This window comes from Oryza sativa, chromosome 1, assembly GCF_034140825.1.
Source record: "Oryza sativa Japonica Group chromosome 1, ASM3414082v1".
NCBI classification, from domain to species: domain Eukaryota; kingdom Viridiplantae; phylum Streptophyta; class Magnoliopsida; order Poales; family Poaceae; genus Oryza; species Oryza sativa.
Window position 1 is genome coordinate 20,377,609 of NC_089035.1, and position 22,386 is coordinate 20,399,994.

General features: G+C 46.1%; 1 long non-coding RNA gene across 2 annotated transcripts; it reads left to right on the forward strand.

Moving 5' to 3' along the window:
* The first annotated feature begins 15,474 nt into the window (after window positions 1-15,474).
* On the forward strand, window positions 15,475-18,455 carry LOC136356942 (uncharacterized). 2 transcript variants are annotated; one of them, XR_010742017.1, is made up of 4 exons: window positions 15,475-15,976; window positions 16,602-16,918; window positions 17,326-17,515; window positions 18,209-18,455. It is a non-coding gene; the product is annotated as an uncharacterized lncRNA (long non-coding RNA). The 2 variants fall into 2 exon arrangements; XR_010742016.1 differs by lacking the exon at window positions 15,475-15,976 and having other exon boundaries at window positions 15,977-16,918.
* Window positions 18,456-22,386: the final 3,931 nt, after the last annotated feature.

Consider the following 22,386-nt stretch of genomic DNA (forward strand, 5'->3'; position numbering starts at 1 on the left):
GCTCTCCCGGGCGGCGGCGACGATGGACGCGAGGGGGGGGAAAGGTTGGGCGGCGGCTTACCGACGACGGCGACGGCAACGGCGGCGACAGCGACGGTGGCGGTGTTGGCGCAAGGCGCGGCGCGGCGGCTTCGTGGCGGCGGCGCGGCGGCTTTAAGCGACGGCGTGGCGGCGTGGAGACGGCGGCGCGGTGGCGTGGAGGAGTGGGTAGAGATGAGGGGGTGGAGACGGAGGAGAAGAGGGGAATAGTGGGGCTTATATAGGGGAAGGGAAAGAGATAAGGGGAGGGGAAGACGCGACGGCGGCGCGGGGCTCGGGGTGGGGGCGCGCGGCACGGGGCTCGGGGCGGGACGCGACGGGCGACGGCGGGTGGCAACACGACAGGCGACGGCGATGGCGACGGCCGCGCGGCGGCGCGCAGGCACGAGGGGACGGGTGCGCGGCGGCTTAATGGCGATGCGACAGCGGCGCACGGGGCTCGGGACGACGGCGACGCGCGGACGACGACGCGACGGGCGGCGGCGGGGCGCGTGGGCGCGCGGGGCGACGAGATGGCTGCGCGGCGCGGCAGCGGCGAAGTTACGGCGCGCGGCGGCTCGGGGTGCGAGGCGACGTGACGGCGCGCGGCGCGGCAGCGGCGACGCGACGGGCGGCGGCGGCATGGGGCGCAAGGCCGGCTAGGGCGCCGGGCGCGCGGCGCGCGGGCGCGACGGCGACGGGACAGAGGGGGCAGAGCTAGGGGACGCACTCGAGCACCTAGCGGGCAATGAATAGTGACTTTTCCTATTTATCCCGATTTTAATTTATTTCCCATATAAATTTGATTCTATAATTCCTAATTTTACATATATGCATTTTACTCAATATGTGTATTATCCCAACCAATGGATCCATCCCTGATTAATTTTACCCATATTTTATTTTTATATAATTTTCTTGAATTTAATTAGAGTTAATTCTTATTCCTACACTTTTAAATTGAATTGATACAAATATGATCGTGATAATATTTTATTTATTACTGTCCACACCAAATCTTATTTTAAATTGCACTTTAATTATTTACTTTGTCCATTTATTTTTTTAGGGTTTATTCCTAACCAATTATCCATTATTCGCGATTTATAAACTCCAAACCCAACTCCAATAAAATAATCGAATAAAATCGGCATGATGCAATTTATTTAAAAAGTTTTTGAAAATCCGTATTTTTAGAGTTTTGATATTTTGTCGGTCGAATTTTCAGGGTGTTACATTAGGCTTGTTCCGGGTTAAGATGCCTGTGGAGTGGAGTTGCCATAGCTGTTCCGTAGTTTGCTTTAGTTTATTTTTTCCATTGCGTAGAATGTTATTCTTTGAGAGGAACTATCTACCTCTGTAATAATTTATTATTTGTGAATATTAAATAGTTATTAATTTGTACTCTATTATCAATTTGTTATTGTGTGCCTCGGTTGATTCCTGGACGAGGGTTTAACACACATGTAAGCGTTTGGAATTTTGGATAGAAATTCCGGGCGTGACAGACGTCTTCATCAAGCTCAGATCGAGACGGCGCTGCACATCAACCACTTCAGATGCGATTGCCTCCAAATCTGGCAGCGGTCTTCGGCCCAAAAGAGCTGGGTTTTCCCCGTAGGGCTAGATCTGTCTCGTCCTCGGACTCTGATGGATCTAGCTCCAGGCAAGTCGGCGTAATTCTCCAACGTCTCGGTTCGTGCTCCACGGAGGAAATGGAAGATTACCTCAGCTCCTCAAGCGACGACTCCTCCATACCAACCGAGGTCATCGACTACGGCGATTTTGCTGATGAACATGACTTCGACAACTACTACGACGACAACTACCATGACGACAACACTCCTCTCTTCTTCAGTGTTTTCATGGCCGATAATGAGACGGAGAACAACGACGCCAGCGACAAGACGCCGAACGAGCCAGACTGGAACAAGAACGACTAGCACAAGAGCAAGCCAGATTATAGCGTGAGCAGCAAGAGCGCGAGCAGTGTGCAAAAGCGAAAGAGGAACGACGACAGCGAGTTTTGGCATCAAGCCGCCGAGCAGCCGAGTTGATCGGACAGGAGAACATCGACGGCACCAATGTGTTTCGCACCCCGCAGCAAAACGCGGTTGCCGCAATCACACTTCTGAACACGATTTTGCAGTCAGGACCACCAAACAACACAACTGAGAGGTTGAATCAAGCCAAGACTCTGATGGCGGCCACTGTGCCAGTCACCCCGATAGCCAGTCGGCAACCCTCGGCCTCGGCCCATACGCCGGCTAGCGATCGGGTCCTGCCTCTTCGATCTGAAGATTATCATCAACCAAGCCTCAGCATCGCGAACTCAAGATCGTATCGCAGCCATCCCAGTCATCGCGACCCCTCCATCCACTCGTCGGCTGGCGCACATAGGGAACGGCGCGACGATCGTGATCGCCCTCGACAGCACGCCGACCTGCGCAACTTCCTCAACCGTCGTCGGGCAGATGGGGACGGCCGACAACGACGCCACTCTCTAAACCGCCACGATGACGACGACGAGGGCATTCCAGCCTTTACAGGCGACCTGCGTCGAGTGAATTGGCCAGCCGGCTTCAAGCCGACTGGTATCGGGAAGTATGACGGGAAGACTGACCCTGAGTCATGGCTTACCGTCTATACACTCGTAACTCGCGCAACAGGAGGACACAGCAAGGCCATGGCAAACTATTTGCCAGACGCCTTAACGGACTCGGCCCGGAACTAGCTCGCTGGGTTACCATGCAGCACGATCGGTTCTTGGGACGAGCTCCGCGACCTTTTCATCGCCAACTTCTAGGGCACCTTTTAAAGGCCTGGAACACACTTCGAGCTCTACAATATAGTCCAGAAGCTCGACGAGTCCCTCTCGGACTATATCTGTCGGTTTTCTGAAAAACGATACATGATCTCCGATATCACCAAAGACAACATCATCGCCGTGTTCACCAAGGGAGTTCGCAACGACCAATTGATCGGCAAGTTTGGACGCAAGCCTCCCAGGATAGTCAAGCAAATGCTCAATAAGGCCAATGAGTACGCCAAGGCAGTCGGGCAGCAGCTGGAAGAACAAGAAGGACAAGGACAACCAGGGGGCGAGTGGAAGCGGCTCCAACAATAAAGATCGCAAGCGTAAGCCCGAAGATCTGGTGGCCGCTACTTCACAGTCTACCTATCAGCGACCACGCATCAGCACCTATGACAAGATCATGAACGGCCCCTGTTCCCACCATCCAAACTCCAAGCACGCTGGAAAGGATTCTTTCATCTACAAGCAGTTTGCCGAGCAATACGCCTTGCAATTAAAGAAGCCGATTGAAGGAGAGCCGAATGGTTTAGTCTAAAAGAAGGACAACGTGACCCAAGGAGCACCCGGATTCCAAGACCCTCACAAGGAGCTCAATCACATTTTCGAGGGCCCACAAGCGTACGAGTCCAAGAGAAAGCAGAAGCTGACTGACCAGGAGATCAATGCTGTCTAGCCGGAAACACCTCAATATCTTCGATGGTCAGAAATCGCAATCAAGTTTGACCGCTCAGATTACCCTGACTAAGTGGTCCACCCGGGGCGGTACACCCTGGTACTAGACCCAGTCGTTCGTAACGTCAAGCTCAAGCGTTCCCTTATCGATGGCAGCAGTGCACTCAACATCCTCTTCGCCAAGACTCTGGACAAGACGCAGATCCCAAGATCCGAGTTGAAGCCGAGTACTGCGCCCTTCCACGGAGTCATCCCAGGGCTGTCGGCTACACCACTCGGCAAGATCACTTTACCGGTTACCTTCGACACTCGGGAGAACATCCGTTCGGAGAACATCTGCTTTGAAGTTGCTGACTTCGAGACGGCCTACCACGCCATACTGGGACGCCCGGCGTTAGCCAAATTCATGGTTGTCCCTCACTACACCTACATGATGATGAAGATGCCCGGACCACGCGGAGTTATATCTTTGCGAAGCGATGTCAAGCAAGCCGTCACCTGCAACAAGGAAAGTTGCGAGCTGGCTCAAAATCGCGAGATAGCACTCGGCCGTGAAGAAATCCGATTGGATGCATCAACATCTACCGAGGGTGAAGTGCCTGCTGCCAAGTTGCCCAAGACTGGAGGAGAAGGCGACGCGAAGACCAAGAAGATTCCCTTAGATCTATCTGATCCTAGTAAAACAGTTGTAATAGGCCCTGAGTTAGATATTAAAGAGGAAAGTGCGCTCATCGTCTTTCTTCAAGCTAATAAAGATATTTTTGCGTGGAAACCATCTGATATGCCTGGTATTCCTAGAGAGGTGATTGAGCACTCTTTACATGTTAAGGAAGACGCTAAGCCTAGTAAACAACGACTCCGCTGCGTCGCACAAGATACGAAAGATGCGATCAAGGAAGAACTCACCAAGCTGTTAGCAGCAGGCTTTATCAAGGAAGTCCTTCATCCCGACTAGCTGGCTAATCCAGTCTTAGTCCGGAAAAAGACAGGGCAGTGGCGCATGTGCGTGGACTACACCGACCTCAACAAGTCATCCCCAAAAGATCCTTTTGGGTTGCTTCGCATTGACCAGGTGGTTGACTCAACAGCCGGCTGCGAGCTACGCAGTTTTTTGGATTGCTACTCAGGTTATCATCAGATCAGCTTAAAGAAATCCGACTGCTTGAAGACTTCATTCATCACACCGTTTGGCACATATTGTTATATCACAATGCCTTTTGGATTGAAGAACGCCGGAGCTACTTATCAGCGCATGATCCAGAGAAGTTTTTTAACTCAGATTGCCCGCAACATTGAAGCCTATGTTCATGATGTTGTGATCAAGACCAAGCGCAAGGATGACTTAATCGCTGATTTGGAAGAAACTTTTGCTAGCATACGTGCCTTCCGGATGAAGTTGAATCCCGAGATATGCACCTTCGGAGTACTGTCAGGGAAGCTGCTTGGTTTCATGGTCTCTCATAGAGGCGTACAAGCCAACCTGGAGAAAATCAATGCCATCCTCAACATGAAACCGCCTAGTTCCCAGAAAGATGTTCAGAAGTTGACTGGGTGCATGGCGACGCTTAGTTGATTTATTTCAAGACTCGGTGAGTGGGGGATGCCTTTTTTCAAGCTGTTAAAGAAGACTGATAATTTCCAGTGGGGACCCGAAGCCTAGCAAGCCTTTGATGATTTCAAGAAACTGCTTACAACGCCGCCAATTTTAGCTTCACCGCATCCGCAAGAGCCACTGTTTTTATACGTGTCGGCTACGTCGCAAGTGGTGAGCACCGTGCTTGTTGTCGAGCGGGAAGAAGAAGGCCACGTTCAGAAAGTCCAGCGACCAATTTACTTCGTTGGCGAAGTTTTGGCCGATTCCAAAACAAGATATCCTCAGGTACAAAAATTATTATATGGTGTTTTGATTACCGTCAGGAAATTGGCCCATTATTTCAGAGTCACTCGGTTACGGTGGTCACATATTTCCCACTCAGCGATATACTTCATAATCGTGAGGCGACTGGACGAATTGCAAAGTGGGCTCTAGAGTTGATGTCTTTGGACATATCATTCAAGTCACGTACATTGATCAAGTCTCAAGCTTTGGCAGATTTTGTAGCCGAGTGGACCAAGTGCCAAGAAGACACGCCTGCAGAAAAATTGGAATATTGGACAATGCATTTTGACGGGTCAAAAAGGATTTCTGGCACTGGAGCTGCGGTAGTTTTGATTTCCCCTACTGGAGAAAGGCTTAGCTACGTTTTGTGGATACATTTTTCTGCGTCCCATAACGTGGCCGAGTATGAAGCACTACTTCATGGGCAAAGGATCGATGTATCTCTAGGGATTAAGCGCCTTATAGTCCGTGGGGACTCACAGTTGGTTGTCAATCAAGTCATGAAAGATTGGTCTTGCCTCGACGATAACATGGCTGCATATCGACAAGAGGTCCGCAAGCTTGAAGATAAATTTGACGGCCTGGAATTAACTCATGTGCTTAGGCATAACAATGAGGCAGCCGACAAACTAGCTAATTTCGGATCTAAGAGAGAAGCAGCACCTTCAGACGTCTTTGTAGAGCACCTCTATGAGCCGACAGTACCAAAGAAGGACAAAACTGAAGACGAGCAGGCCAAGGAAGTTGGGATGATTGACACCGACTGGAGAGAGCCCTTTATCAAATTTTTGACTCAGCAAAAATTGCCGCAAGACAAGAATGAAGCTGAACGGGTTTCTCGGCGCAGTAAGCTTTACGTCGTGGTTGACGCTGAGTTATACAAGAAGAACCCATATGGTGTTTTGCAGCGTTGTGTTTCACTTGATGAAGGCAGGCAACTGCTACAAGATATCCACTCGGGCATCTGCGGAAATCATGCAGCAGCACGCACACTAGTCAGCAAAGCATACCGACATGGTTTTTTCTGGCCCATCGCGGTAACTGATGCTGAGAAGATCGTGTGGACATGTGAAGGTTGTCAGTTTTTTGATAGATCGACTCATCTACCAGCCCAAGAGTTGCAAACTATTCTGTTGTCATGACCTTTCACTGTTTGGGGACTGCATATGGTTGGCCCTTTCAAAAAGGCTACAGGAGGGTTCACTCATCTTTTTGTAACGGTATACTCATCTTTTTGTGGCGGTAGACAGCCAACAGAGAAAGAGATTTCTTCATCAACATTGTGCATCACTTCGGCGTGCCAAATCGTATTATTACGGATAACGGCACACAGTTCACTGGTGGGTTTTTCAAAGACTTTTGTGAAGACTTTGGCATTTAGATATGTTATGCTTCAGTAGCGCATCCTATGAGTAATGGCCAGGTTGAGCGCGCCACTGGCATGATTCTTCAAGGTATCAAGACACGGGTTTTTGACCAACTGTGTCCTTATGCTGGCAAATGGGTTCAAGAGTTACCCTCGGTACTTTGGTCCCTGCGCACCACACCCAGTCGGGCTATAGGCCAGTCATCCTACCTGAACTAGTGCAATTTTTGTAATTAACTGGTGTTTGATCAACATGAGCTATATATGTGAAACATACATGCATGCTTTACAATTGAGCTAATGAACCATATATGTATAGAATAATATGAAGTAATTATCCACCTAAGTGTATTATTATTATTACAACTTTTGCAGTTTCGTATCTGATCAGAAGCTGATTAGTGATATTATTTAGGAAATCACACTCAACTCTAGATCTTTGTTTTTCTTCTTTTGCATTACAAAAGGGAATATATTAACCCACAAGTAGCTCCATGCTCCATGACAAGCAATGCAAAAAAAATTCACAGTATTTGACTAAGATCATCCTGCTGCTTCACAATGTTGATTTTCATGTGACACCAAGACCTCGCTGCTTGACAGTAACACCAAGTATACTGAAGCTTCTATTGCTATATAGAGCATACTTGAGTAGTAGTACTATACTACGCCGTTGACTTTTTTTTAACATGTTTGATCATTTGTCTTATTTAAAAAATTTAAGTAATTGTTAATTCTTTTCCTATCATTTGATTTATTGTTAAATATACTTTTATGTATACATATAGTTTTACATATTTCACAAAAATTTTTGAATAAGACAAATGATCAAACATGTGCTAAAATGTCAACAGTGTCAAATATTTAGGGACGGAGGGAGTTACCATGTCCGTCAAGACAAACATAGCGGGGGCGAGGACTACTACTACACCTAAGAAAATCCATTTGCATATATGTTGTCAGGGTTACGGATAAGGCATACCCTCTATCCTACGACTTATGGAATATACCGATAAGGTATACCTTCACGTATACGGTTGGTTTCCGTATACGCTGTTAGGAATTCGCCTCAGATTACGGAAGATATCTCCACGAAGTTAAGGAATTGCATAAGTCCTACTCGGAAAGGGTAAAATCTCTAATATACCGTGTCGGTTTACGTATCTCCAAGTTTTACTTGAGGGTCAAGGTATCCCACGGTATAAAAGGGACCCTTAGGGAGAGGCAAAGGGCATCGCAACTCATCGCCAACATACCCACCAAAGTTTACGAAGCCGGAGTCCACGGAGCCAACTCGCCGGGAGATCTCGTCGAATCCCTCGACTACGATCTCATCGGTATCACTTGTTCGGTTACTCTCTTTGTAATCTGTTCTCATCATCATCAATCCCATATAAACTGGACTAGGGCTATTACCTGATAAGGGGCCTGAACCAGTATAATCCTTGTCTTTTGTCTGTTTTGATGTCGTACTACGTAGATCCCTATTCCAGCGTACCCCAATTCCCTATTCTTTCGGTCCGCGAGTATCAGTCGTCGACAGTGGCGCGCCAGGTAGGGGGACTTGGTGCTCAAGGATCTACCAGCATGACTTCAAGGCTTCCCGACAACAGTCCCATCATCAGCGCCAATCAAGGAGTTTCTACCTCGACACCGCTAATGTGGACTCAAGTCGGATCTATTGTCTTTCCGGTCTACACCGTTACACCAATCTCTACTGGCCCGATCATCATTGGGAGCGAGAAAGGTACGGCGACAACTGAGAGAAACGACGCCCCGCCGACAATTCCTCCCACTCCGATGGAGAATGGAACATCGACAATCCCAACACCTGGGAGGAACCCTCAAGCGGCTGAATTTCACCCTCCATGTGAAAGAACGAAGCCGACAAGGATAACCTCCCTAAAACCGAGAACTTGGTGTCCTGTGCATAAGACAACCAAGCATACTCTCGAGGACTGTCCGGTGATACTCCATGTGCAAGCTGAAGTCTACGCCTGTTGAGAACGAGGGATACAGCGCACTTCACCAACGAGTACCACCTATTGTCCGATCCACAGATCTAGAGTGCACGATCTCACCCACTACAGGATCTTCCTCAGGACCCTCAAACCGGCGCATCATCGTGTCCAGCAACCACGAGTTCAAACTCCGTGCGTTGCCAAGGAACCAGATGCAGCCCCGATCCCAGATCGGTTTGTGGGATTCGTCGACGCCAACGAGCCATCCGTGTTACACCTCTTGGAGGGCTACGAATCCTCATCGCAGTCACCTAGAGATGTGAACGTGGTCGACAACACCGAGACGAGAATGTCCGCAGCTATGAGAACGCCGGCACACAAATTGCGCAACCTGGACGCGATATTACGGGAGACCGTGACCAACCTCAACACTGCGTTCGCTGAAGCCGCAGGCGGTCCAGAGCTGAACAAGGACGGAGAACGACCTCCCGAGAACAAGGATGGAGAAGACCTCACCGCAAGACATGTCACCGGCGACCGGTCCCCTCGAAGGCGTGACCCTACACCACCGCGCCGTGAAGATGGCGACCTTCGCGAGCATCTTAACGGACGTCGGCGTAATAGGAGGCAACGCAACGAGAACGAGCATCACCGCCATCATTCTCCTCGTCGCGAAGACGGTGATCTGCACCGACAACACCGTCGTCGCTTTCTCTTGCAGCGAGAGCGGCACAACGGCCGGAGGAACATCCCCAATGAGAATCGCGACCGTCCACCCCGGGACGACCGACGCGACGACGACAACAACCGAGATCGGGAGGACAGTCCCCGAAGGCGGGAGAAGGACGAAGGCAATCGTTGAGATCGAAATTCCCAATCTCCTCATCCGAGTCGAGATCGAGGTCGTGATCATCGTTCAAGAAGCCGAGCTCCTGATCCGAGCGACCCCTCATCCTCGTCTTCATCATCTTCTTCGGATCGGCCTCAAAGACGACGTCGCGACCATAGACCACATCTAGCCTGGGCAACGGACGCAGGGCATTCACACCCGCACTTCGCAACGTGCGATGGCCCGAGAAGTTCCGACCAGGGTCGATTGAGAAGTATGATGGAAGTACAAAGCCAGAAAAATTTCTGCAAGTCTACTCCACAGTTCTCTATGCCGCTGGCGCAGACGACAACGCCCTGGCAAATTATTTGCCGGCCGCGCTGAAAGGATCTGCCCGTTCATGGTTCGTCCATCTCCCGCCAAACTCAATCTCTTCGTGGGAAGATTTGTGGCAGCAATTCGTCGCCAACTTCCAAGGGACATACAAGCGCCACGCGATCGAGGACGACCTACATGCTCTAACCCAGAACCCGGGCGAGACATTACGGGACTATACATGCTTCAACGAGTGCAGAAATACGATCCCCGAGATAACCGATGCTTCTGTCATCCGAGCGTTCAAGTCTGGCATTCGAGATCGATACACCACCTAGGAATTGGCAACGCGCCGGATCACATCCACCCGAAAACTTTTCGCGATCATCGATAGGTGCGCCCACGCTGACGACGCTCTGAGACACAAGGAGGGAAAGAGCAAAGCGGGAGACGAGAAGAAGAAGTCGACGGATAAAGACGCACCAGAGTCAAGCAAGAAGAGAAGTCACAGAAGCGGGAAGCACAAGTCTTCTGGAGAGGTCCTTGCCGCAGAGCAAGCAGAACCCTCCAAACGCTCCAACCCCTAGGGCGATGACTCCCGCAAGCCGTGGTGCCCAATCCACAAGACAAGTAATCACGCTTTGGAAGATTGCTATGTCGTCAAAAAGGAGCTCGCGAAACAGCTAGCGATCGAAAGAGGAAAGCGAGTACGAGTCGTCGAGATGGCAGAACAGGCCACCACCGACAACTCTAACTCTGCCTTCCCGGAGTACGATCTGCATGTTTCTCACATCTTCAGAGGATCCACTTCGTACACCTCTAAGAGGGAGTACAAGAAAGCGGAACACGAAGTCTGCTCCACTTCACAAGCGACTACCGCCAAGATGAAGTGGTCCCAGCACAAGATCGAGTTCTCGGAAGCGGACCACCCCAAGATCGCGACTACACCTGGTAGGTATCCGATCATGGTAGAACCCACTATTCGGAACATCAAGGTGGCAAGAGTTCTCATCGATGGCGGGAGCTCGATCAACCTACTCTTCGCTAGCACTTTAGACACGATGGGAATACCCCGAAGCGAGCTGACGCCCACAGATCAGCCCTTCCACAAGATCACCTCGGAGTCGTTGTCTAAACCGTTGGGAAAGATCACGCTACCCGTCACTTTCGGACACGCCGAAAACTTCCGGACAGAGCAGATCACCTTTGACGTTGCGGGGTTCGACACCGCATATAACGTCATCATTGGGAGAACTGCACTTGCGAAGTTTATGGCGGCCTCGCATTACGCATACCAAGTGCTCAAGATGCCAGGACCGAAAGGGACAATCACTATCCAGGGGAACGCCAAGCTGGCGGTGCAGTGTGATAAGCGGAGCCTCGACATGGTCGAGCATACTCCCAACCCGCCCGCCACAACCAAGAACCCGAAGAAAGTGTGTAAGATCAAGAAGACGCCAAAACCAGACGGCGCCATCAAGATCATCCCATTGTCTAGTGCCAAGCCTGACAAAACAGTCAAGATCGAGGCATCGCTAGACGACAAATAGGAACTCGCGCTCATCACCTTCCTCCGAGACAATGCGGACGTGTGCGCTTGGCAACCGTCAGACATGCCAGGAGTACCCAGGGAGGTGATTGAGCACAAACTGATGGTGCGACCCGATGCCAAGCTAGTTAAGCAAAAACTGCGGAGATTCGCACCTGATCGAAAACAAACCATACGAGAAGAGCTCAACAAACTTCTCAAAGCTGGCTTAATAAGAGAAGTTCTCCATCCAGAGTGGCTCACAAACCCGGTAATGGTACGCAAAGCCAACGGGAAGTGGAGGATGTTCATCAACTTCACCGATCTCAACAAGGCGTGCCCCAAGGACCACATCCTCTTCCTCGAATAGACCAACTGGTGGACTCAACGGCTGGTTGTGAGTCGTTAAGTTTCCTTGACGCTTACTCCGGCTACCACCAAATCAGCATGGCAAAAGAGGACGAGGAGAAGACAGTGTTCATCACGCCTTTCGGTGTATTCTGTTATACCAAGATGCCCTTTGGATTGATAAGCGCAGGCAACACATATCAGCGCAGCATCCAAGGAGCACTCGGTACTCAGCTTGGACAAAACGTCGAGGCATACGTCACTACAAGAATCTATTTAATCTATGACGAAATTTGACGAAATTTTCGTGATGTTTTCAGAGATCGTCACGGATATGCAACTATGGATACAAGGCCCATAATACCGTGACAGTTTATCGATTTCGTCATAAACCGGCCCAAAACCTGTGACGTTATAGCAATTTCGTCACGATTTAAATACTTCAAAACCATATAAGAGAGATATAAATGTTATGAATAATGTTACTATCACTTTATCAGATGAAGAAATGACCAAAATAAAAGTTCTAGATATTGATGAGTCATACAACTTTGATGTTGATGACTTTTTCAATTGAAATCATTTAGTATTTGAAAATATTGTTTGCAGTTGTCATAAGTTGAAATTCAAATTCAAATTATTGAAACAGAGTCATATACCAAAATGACCCAAACAAAAGTTGTAGATATTGATGATTTAAACAACTTTGTTGTTGATGACTTTTTCAGTTGAAATCATTTAGTATTTGAAAATATTGTTTGAAATTATCATAATTTGAAATTCAAATTCAAATTATTGAGAGTCATATAGCAAAATGACCAAAACAAAAGTTGTAGATATGGATGATTTATATAACTTTGTTGTTGATGACTTTTTCAGTTGAAATCATTTAGTATTTGAAAATGTTGTTTGAATTTGTTATAATTTGAAATTCAAATTCAAATTATTGAAACAGAGCCATATAGCATAATGACCAAAACAAAAGTTGTAGATATTGATTATTTATACAACTTTGTTGTTGATGACTTTTTCAGTTGAAATCATTTAGTATTTGAAATTATTGTTTGAACTTGTCATAATTTGAAATTCAAATTTAAATTATTTAAACAGAAACATATAGAAAAATGACCAAAACAAAAGTTGTACATATTGATGATTTATACAACTTTGTTGTTGATGACTTTTTTAGTTGAAATCGTTTAGTATTTCAAAATGTTGTTTGAAGTTGTCATAATTTGAAATTCAAATTTTATATAGGACAATTAAACTCAGATGGAGAAATAACCAAAATAAAATTTGTAGATCTCAATATGTTATACAACTTTGTTTTTGACAACTTTTCAACATAAAATTCGATTCGAATGTTTAATATTTCGAAATTAATTGAAAGGAGGGAAGCAAAATAGACTTCTTGGCAAGGGATGAGGGAAAGGGCTGGCCCGTAACAGGCCTTTTGCTTCTCCCTCGCCGAGAAGTTCATTTTCGCTCCCTCCTTACAATGAATTTTGAAATATTAAACCTTCGAATCGAATTTTATCATAACAAATAAACTTATGTGAAAAAGTTGTCAAAAATAAATTTGTATAACTTATTGAGATCAACCTATTTTATTTTAGTTATTTCTCCATTTAAGTTTAATTGGCCTATATAAATTTTGAATTTCAAATTATGACAACTTCAAATAACATTTTTAAATACTAAATGATTTCAACTGAAAATATGATCAACAACAAAGTTGTATAAATCATCAATATCTACAAATTTTGTCTTGGCCATTTTTCTATATGACTTTGTTTAAACAGTTTGAATTTGAATTTCAAATTATGACACCTTCAAACAACATTTTCCAATACTAGATGATTTCAACTGAAAAAGTCATCAACATCAAAGTTGTATAACTCATCAATATCTATAACTTTTATTTTGGTCATTTCTTCATTCGGTAAATGGATAGTAACATTGTTCATAAAATAAACTATATAAGAGATATGTACATTTTGTGAACAATGTTACAAATCGCTTTATCGGATAAAGAAATGACCCAAATAAAAGTTATAGATCTTGAGGAGTTATACAATTTTGATGTTGATAAACTTTTCAGTTGAAATCATCTAGTACTTGTAAATGTTGTTTGAAGTTGTCATAATTTGAAATTCAAATTCAAATTATTGAAACAGAGTCATATAACAAAATGACCAAAACAAAAGTTGTAGATATTGATGATTTATACAACTTTGTTGTTGATGACTTTTTTAGTTGAAATCATTTAGTATTTGAAAATGTTGTTTGAGTTTGTCATAATTTGAAATTCAAATTTTATATAGGTCAATTAAACTCAGATGGAGAAATAACCAAAATAAAATTGGTAGATCTCAATAAGTTATACAACTTTATTTTTGACAACTTTTTCACATAAGTTCATTTGTTATGCTAAAATTCGATTCGAAGGTTTAATATTTCAAAATTAATTGTAAGGAGGGAGCGAAAATGAACTGCTCGGCGAGGGAGAAGCAAAAGGGCTGGCCCGTAACAGGCCTTTTGCTCCTCCCTCACCAAAAAGTCCTTTTTTCCTCCCTCCTTTCAATTAATTTCAAAATATTAAACCTTCGAATCGAATTTTATCATACTAAATGAACTAATGTGAAAAAGTTATCAAAAACAAAGTTGTATAACTTATTAAGATCTTCCTATTTTATTTTGGTTATTTCTCCATATGAGTTTGATTGACCTTTATAAAATTTGAATGTCAAACTATAACAACTTCAAATAACATTTTTAAATACTAAATGATTTTAACTGAAAAGGTCATCAACAACAAAGTTGTATAACTCATCAATATCTACAACTTTTGTTTTGGCCATTTTTCTATATGATTTTGTTTAAACGGTTTGAATTTGAATTTCAAATTATGATAGCTTCAAACAATATTTACAAGTACTAGATGATTCCAACTGAAAAAGTCATTACCAACAAAGTTGTATAACTCATCAAGATCTATAACTTTTATTTGGGTCATTTCTTTATCCGACGAAGTGATTTGTAACATGTTTCACAAAATGTACATATCTCTTATATAGTTTATAAATAATTAAAGAGATATGTAGATTTTGTGAACAATGTTACAAATCACTTCGTCGGATAAAGAAATGACCCAAATAAAAGTTATAGATCTTGATGAGTTATACAACTTTGTTGGTAATGACTTTTTCAGTTGGAATCATCTAGCACTTGTAAATGTTGTTTGAAGCTGTCATAATTTGAAATTCAAATTCAAACTCTTTAACACAAAGTCATATAGAAAAATGGCCAATACAAAAAATGTAGATCTTGATAAGTTATACAACTTTGTTATTGACAACTTTCCCATTTGAAATCATTTACTACCCGAAAAATTATTTGAATTTCTTATATTTTAAAATTCAAATTTTATATAGTTCAATCAAACTCGGATGGAGAAATGACCAAAATAAAATTGGTAGAATTCAATGAGTTCTACAACTTTGTTTTTGACAACTTTTTCACATGAGTTCATTTAGTATTATAAAATTCGATTTGAAATTATGTTGTGCTTAAAAGTCTGATTTGCCTCCTCTCACTATTCCCCCAAATTTCGTAAGGTGAAATGTCCGTTTTGTCCGTTCAATTTTGTAACTACTAGGAACACAGCATGGACATTTTGGTAATTTCGCATCGGATTGCTTCCCTAGCAAATCAAATCCACTCCATCCATCAGTGCCGCCGCCGCCACCATCCACTCCCCCACCGAGGGGTAGGCAGCGCCGTCCTCCTCTTTCGCCGCTCAGCGCGCCGCCCTCCATCGCCGCTCAGCGTGCCGGCCTCCGTCTCAGCCGCCGCCGGGCTCATCCTCCTCCGTCGCCACTCAGTGCACCGGCCACCGTCTCAGCCGCCGCCGGGCTCCTCCTCCTCCTCCGTCGCCGCTCAGCGCGCCGGCCTCTCCTTCCCCGTAGCCGCTCGGCGCGCCGGCCTCCTTCTCCGCCGTCGCCGGGCTCGGGAGCGACAGATCTGCCGCCGCCGATGCTCCCGGGCCTAGGGCGCCCAGGTCGCGTGGCAGCGGTCCCTGAGACGGCTCGGCGACGGCGTGCGGCACCGTCGACAGCTTGCAGCGCCGGCTTCCTACCCCCTCACCGCGTCCCCAGACTGGCCGGTCGGCCTGCACGGCCGCACCGGCTCCAGTCCACCGGCCACACGTCAGCGACGCCTCCCGGTCGTCCGAGTCCGACGAAGGTAACTCTTCCCTAGTTCCCTTCATCCCCTGTCCTGCGCCCTTGCTACCCGTAGATGTCATGTCTGATGTTGCTCCTGCTAGGTATGAGGCCATGCTCTGGTTCATTTTTACCATGCTCTCAGTAAGCGCCGCCGCCTCTTCTCCTCCCCCCGTTAGATGACCACGCCATTAGAGGATTGATGAAGTATTGGGTTTAGCAGTGAATTTTGGTTTCTTGACATAGAGATAAAATCAGATTTTAGATTTAGCCATGGACTCGGAAATTATTATCTGAACCCTAGCACAGATTTAATTTATCATGAAGCATAAGAACTATAACAACTCTGTCAATTAGGCTAGATCAATTATAGTTCATATAGTAGTCCGTGAGTAGCATATTTTTAATAAAGAGATCAATTTGAATAATTAGGGAGTCTATGAACAGAAACATAGACCTTTATAATTATAGCATGCATGCAGTTATGTGCGGGCATTTCTCATTAACTCTTTCTTAGACTCATTACTGGGATTTTGTACATGGCAGTTAAGGAGAAACAATATGAAACGTATGGAATAGTTAATTTGAGTGTGCTTGATTTCCTTCGGCCATTGTTCTTACTGAAAGCAATATTTTCTTAATTTGAGTGTGTTTGATGCGAGGACGGGAGCTGCGCGACGTGGTGGGCGGGAGCGGCGGGCTCGGCACCGGCGGCGGCGGCCTCCCTTCCCCGACCTCCCATGCGTGGCGGCGGCATCCCTTCCCCGACGGCGGCGGGCACGGCGACGACGACGGCGGCGGGTGGCGGTCTGCGGCCGTCCCCTTGTCCCCCTGCCGCTACCGCCGGAGGGCTGGGACAGTGGGACTGAGCCATGGCTGCCATCGCCTGTGTGCACGCGTGCAAGTCATCTCTGAAATCACGCTTGCAGCAGCCATATCGATGCACGGGTAACATCTGATTTCGGTATGCTTGTTCTTCATTCCTCTGTGCCAGTTTGCAACGATGTTATCTGTGCTTACATGCCAGTTTTTGTTCAATAAATCAAGCATGTCACCGCCTCTGCTCCTAACTCACTATGTCTCAAATTTCCATCATATGAAACATTCCTGTCTTATTCTTTATCCCCATGATGATTTTTGTATGTCGTTAGGTCTAACTAGTATAGTTACATATTTCTAGTTAGTTAGTTAGGCCCATGTAATCTGCATTGATTTAACACATTCGCATGAAATAGCCAGCCGATTAATATCGGTTCTCAATATTGAAGTGTCAAAAATAGTTTTCCGATACATATGAATACAGTAAATAAGTTTTGGACTAAGACTTACTGTACTCGCTAATTGCCCACTTGTGACTTGTCAACCTTGCAGATACATCGGTTGGTGAAGTCAGCTTTTACTGTTGATTAGGACAAACTCTTTGTTGGAGATGGCAGAGAGTAACCGGAAATGTACACAGTTTGGCAAAGAAGGGAGAAAAGAAGAGGAAGAGTATGTATTGCTAGAGTTGGATGATTGTCTTTATTCTGACATAAAACCAAATACTCCATATGTGATCTCTGTAAGTTGGTCCTCCATTTTTTAAATCAGTGGCTTAAGGGTACGGATGAGCACGCTTTGAGTGTACAAAATCTGTTTCTCTGAATGTTAGATTTTAGTTGTGCAATGTAGTACCCAGAAGTAGCTCTATGATTTCCTTTGCAGCAGAACGACCAACATTAATAATGCCATATGCGCATAGAAATATAGCAGTGAGCTCTGTGCTGATTATCTAGGAGAGCTCTTGCCATCAGCATTTAAAATCGCCTAATAGAATTACAAAAGGACAAAGACATATATGTTCCATTTATTTGAAAATAGGAACTGAACTTAGCTCAGTTGGTTGACTTGAACTTGGATGCCTATTTCTTGTCTATAAATTGATACTGAGTTTCTCCTTGTCATCCATCACCTTTTTTATATATATTTTGAGCAGCCTTTGTTGCTACAAAGTGCTACCAGTGTGTGTTATGTGGTAGCTTTGGGGAGAAAATATATAATCTACCATGTGATGTGAGAAAATGGTATGCCAGCACATATTCTGCTTATTAATCTGTTTGGTGCCATGATTTATGGACGTGAAAATAACAAAGTTAAGTTTTTCTCCCACATCCTTCGATCACGGAGACGTTGGCTCATATCTGTTTCAAAAAGTTTGTTAACTGTCTTTATCTTATACTGAACACTACTGAGTTTTTCTTGTCATGTTTTCCAGGGTATCTGATTCCTTCTGGTCGTCGTCGTCTTGATCCAGAACAAGCGTGATCCCGACCTACGCGCTTACTTTCTCGGCTTGGATTGATTGATTGATTGATTGTGTGTGTGTTTCTCAGGAAGCCATGCTTTGGGCCGCCTCCTGTAATTAGGTTGAATCTGAGATGAACTATTGTTTGAATTCTGTTGTATTCTGATTGTATCTATTATTAGTTGAATCTGATATGGTATCTGTTATTAGGTTTTAATCTGAGATGTATGAGAAATTGGATTGAATTTGGTGGGCTCAAATTTAATTGGCCTGTTTAGTGGGCTTTGACCTGTAGTTGGTTGACAAAATGGGCCTAGTTCTGAAATGGGCCAATTCTTAAAAAAAATAATGGGCTGATGTTAAATAATTAATGGGCCGTCAAAGAAATAATGGGCCGTTAAAAAAATGGGCCATCAAAGAAATAATGGGCCGTTAAAAAAATGGGCCGTATAAAAAAGGCTGACATTAGCTGCCACGTCATCAGTGCCACATCATCACATTGGCTGCCACGTCCTCAGTGCCACATCATCACACACGGGTCAACGACCACGTCACCTGCCATGTTAGCCGTCGCGTGGCAACCATATGTGACGTTTAATTTCGTCACAAACATATGTGACGTTTAATTTCGTCACAAAGGTTGGGCCTGGGCTGGACTACATGAGCCCAAAAGCGTTTTATGACGGTTAAAAAATGTCATAGATTTTGCTGATCCGTGACGATTTCAGAGAAAACGTCGGCAGATTTAATCTGTGACGCTCAATAGATGACGATAAGTACAATCGTCACGGACAAATTCCTGTGACGAATTTTTAGTGATCCATGACGTATTTTTTTCGTCATAGATTAAATAGATTCTTGTAGTGCGTGCAGGATATCGTCGTCAAAACCAAGAAGAGCGACTCATTGATCAACGACCTCAGGGAAACGTTCGACAACCTCCGAAGATACCAAATGAAGCTCAACCCGGAGAAGTGTATGTTCGGAGTATCGTCAGGGAAGCTGCTCGGTTTCTTGGTTTCAGGACGAGGAATCGAGGCAAACCCCAAGAAGATCAAGGCGATCGAGAACATGAAGTCGCCGACAAGGCTTAAGGAGGTCCAGCGGCTAACAGGATGCATGGCTTCGTTAAGCCGATTCGTCGCAAGGATGGGAGAACAAGGACAACCCTTCTTCACCCTGCTCAAGAAGCAGGACAAGTTCGAGTGGAACCAAGAAGCTGAGAACGCATTAATCGTGCTCAAGCGCTACTTGTCGAATCCCCCTGTACTCGTTGCTCCTCAAATCAATGAAGAATCATTCCTGTATATCGCTGCCACCCCTTATTCTGTGAGTACAGTTATCGTCGTAGAGAGGGAAAAAGTACAACACCCCGTGTACTACGTAAGCGAGGCCCTCCACGATGCAAAAACTAGATACCCACAGATCCAAAAACTGCTCTACGTTGTCGTCATGACATCGAGAAAGCTATGTCACTACTTCTAGGCTCATAAGGTCACCATCGTCTCCTCCTTCCCTTTGGGTGAAGTTGTCAGGAATAAAGACGTGGTCGGCCGAATCGCCAAATGGGTAGTCGAGCTAAGCCAATTCGACGTCCACTTCGTGCCAAGAACAGCCATCAAGTCACAGGTCCTCGCCGAGTTCGTAGCCGACTGGACTATCCCAGAGGACAGACCAGCCGCCCAAACGGACAACGAGACCTGGACCATGGAATTTGACGGAGCACTGAACAGCCAAGGAGCAGGCGCTGGATTCATCTTGACATCGGCCACCGGTGATAAGTTCAAGCATGCAATCCATCTAAACTTCCGGGCGACAAACAACACGGCCGAGTACGAAGGACTACTCGCAGGGATAAAAGCAGCAGCAGCACTTGGCGTCAAGCAACTAATCGTGAAGGGAGACTCCGAGTTGGTCGCGAACAAAGTACACAAAGACTACAAATGCTCTAGCCCCGAGTTAGCCAAATATCTCGTCGAAGTCAGAAAACTGGAACGCAAGTTCGACGGAATCGAAGTTCGACACGTCTATCGAAAAGACAATGTCGAACCAGACGACCTCGCATGACACGCTTCCAGACGAGAACCGCTCAAGCCCGGAACGTTCTTGGACGTCCTAACGAAACCATCCGTCAAGGACACGCACGACGATAGTACAACAGTTGATACCAACAACTCGCAGGGGGCTGCAGAGGTACCTGACATCGCTGCAATCATAGAGACGACAGACGACTGGCGTACTCCGCTAATCAAATTCTTGGAGTCAGACGAGCTGCCGGACGACGACACAAAGGCTGAGAAATTGTCCCGTCAGGCCAAGATATATTGTATGATCGGCAACGATATATACAAAAAGGCCCCGAACGGAGTCCTCCTCAAGTGCATATCATCCGACGACGGAAAAGCTCTTCTCCTCGACATCCATGAAGGCATTTGCGGATCTCACGTCGGCGCGCGTACTTTGGTCGGAAAAGCTTTTAGATAAGGCTTCTTCTGGCCAACCGCTCTCAAAGACGCATGTGAAATAGTGCAACGATGTGAAGCTTGCCAGTTCTTTAGCAAACACACCAAGTTGCCAGCACAAGCGCTCCAGACTATCCCTTTGATATGGCCGTTCTCGTGCTGGGGGCTCGACATACTCGGGCCGTTCCCACGAGGACAAGGGGGCTACAAATTCATGTTCGTGGCAATCGATAAATTCACCAAGTGGATTGAAGCAGAGCCGACAAGAGAAATTAAAGCCGACAACGCCATCAAATTCATCAGAGGGATATTCTGCAGATATGGGTTGCCTCATCGCATCCTTACGGACAACGGATCCCAATTCACCAGCGGCGATTTCCAAGATTACTGCATTGAACTCGGGGTCAAAATATTATTTGCCTCAGTGTCCCATCCTCAGAGCAATGGACAAGTCAAGCGGGCCAACAGAATAGTACTACAAGGGATTAAAACTCACGTCCACGATAGGCTCATGGCCTATGATAAAAAGTGGGTCGAAGAACTTCCCTCAGTCCTATGGGCCGTACAAACCACGCCGACTACATCCAACAAGGAGACACCCTTCTTTCTCGTATACGGATCTGAAGCCATGCTCCCAACGGAGTTACGACATCAGAGTACACGCGTACAGAAGTATACCGATGAGGAACAGGACGAAAGGCGAAGCGACGATGTGAATCTTCTCGAGGAACATCACGAACGAGTTGCCGTCCGAGCAGCCGCATACCAGCAGGCCCTTCGCCGATATCACGAAAAGCGTATCAGAGCCCGCATACTCTCCATCGGCGATTACGTCCTCCGACGAGTTCAAAACCAGGCAGGACGTAACAAACTCTCGCCTAAGTGGGAAGGACCGTACACGGTGGTTCGAGCACTGCGACCGGGTGCGTTCAAGATTGCAGATGGCGATGGCCGCAAGTGTCGCGACCGAGAAAATTGCCTTTTCCCGAACGCTAGTGTATTAATCCCCGTCCCAGGAAAAGCCGGGGTACACCAAACAAACATGATACAAAAGGCACATCTTTATTATATCGATAATATTTACATTATTACAAAGGCACTTCAGGCCTGATAATCAAAAATAAACAACAGCGGACTAGCGGGCCTACGGCTCCATCTTCACAGGCGCTCAACTGGGGTATAAGCCAGGACTCCACCTAAGACTTCTTCTCCAAAGCTTCTCTTACTGAAGGGGGGAAAGATTGAGCAAGAATGAGTACAACCACAGTACTCAGCAAGCCACACCGGAGATGCATAATTAATGCAAGGGAGTACAAGGGGATAATAATATAGGGGTTAAGTTTTGCAGTAAACAGCATTTAAAAGTCACTTAGTTGCCCAAAGCCATTTTATAAAGACGATCCTAGAGCTACACAATATTATTAATCAAGGCCGTGAGCCCACAAGAACCTGCCTTAACCCAAGGCCTACGATGATTCAGACCGAACTGGCAACCCGACCCTGGGTCCCAGCTCGTCCCAAGCCAACCCAGGCCAACCATTCCACATTTTAGTTATTAAGCAGGTTTTAAGAATTTAAAACACTAACTTGGGTACATTGCTAGGCTTGCCCATAACCGAGGGCGCGGCTATTCGAATAGATTATACTCTGATCAGAGGTGTACATCTTTACCCACAAGACACGTCT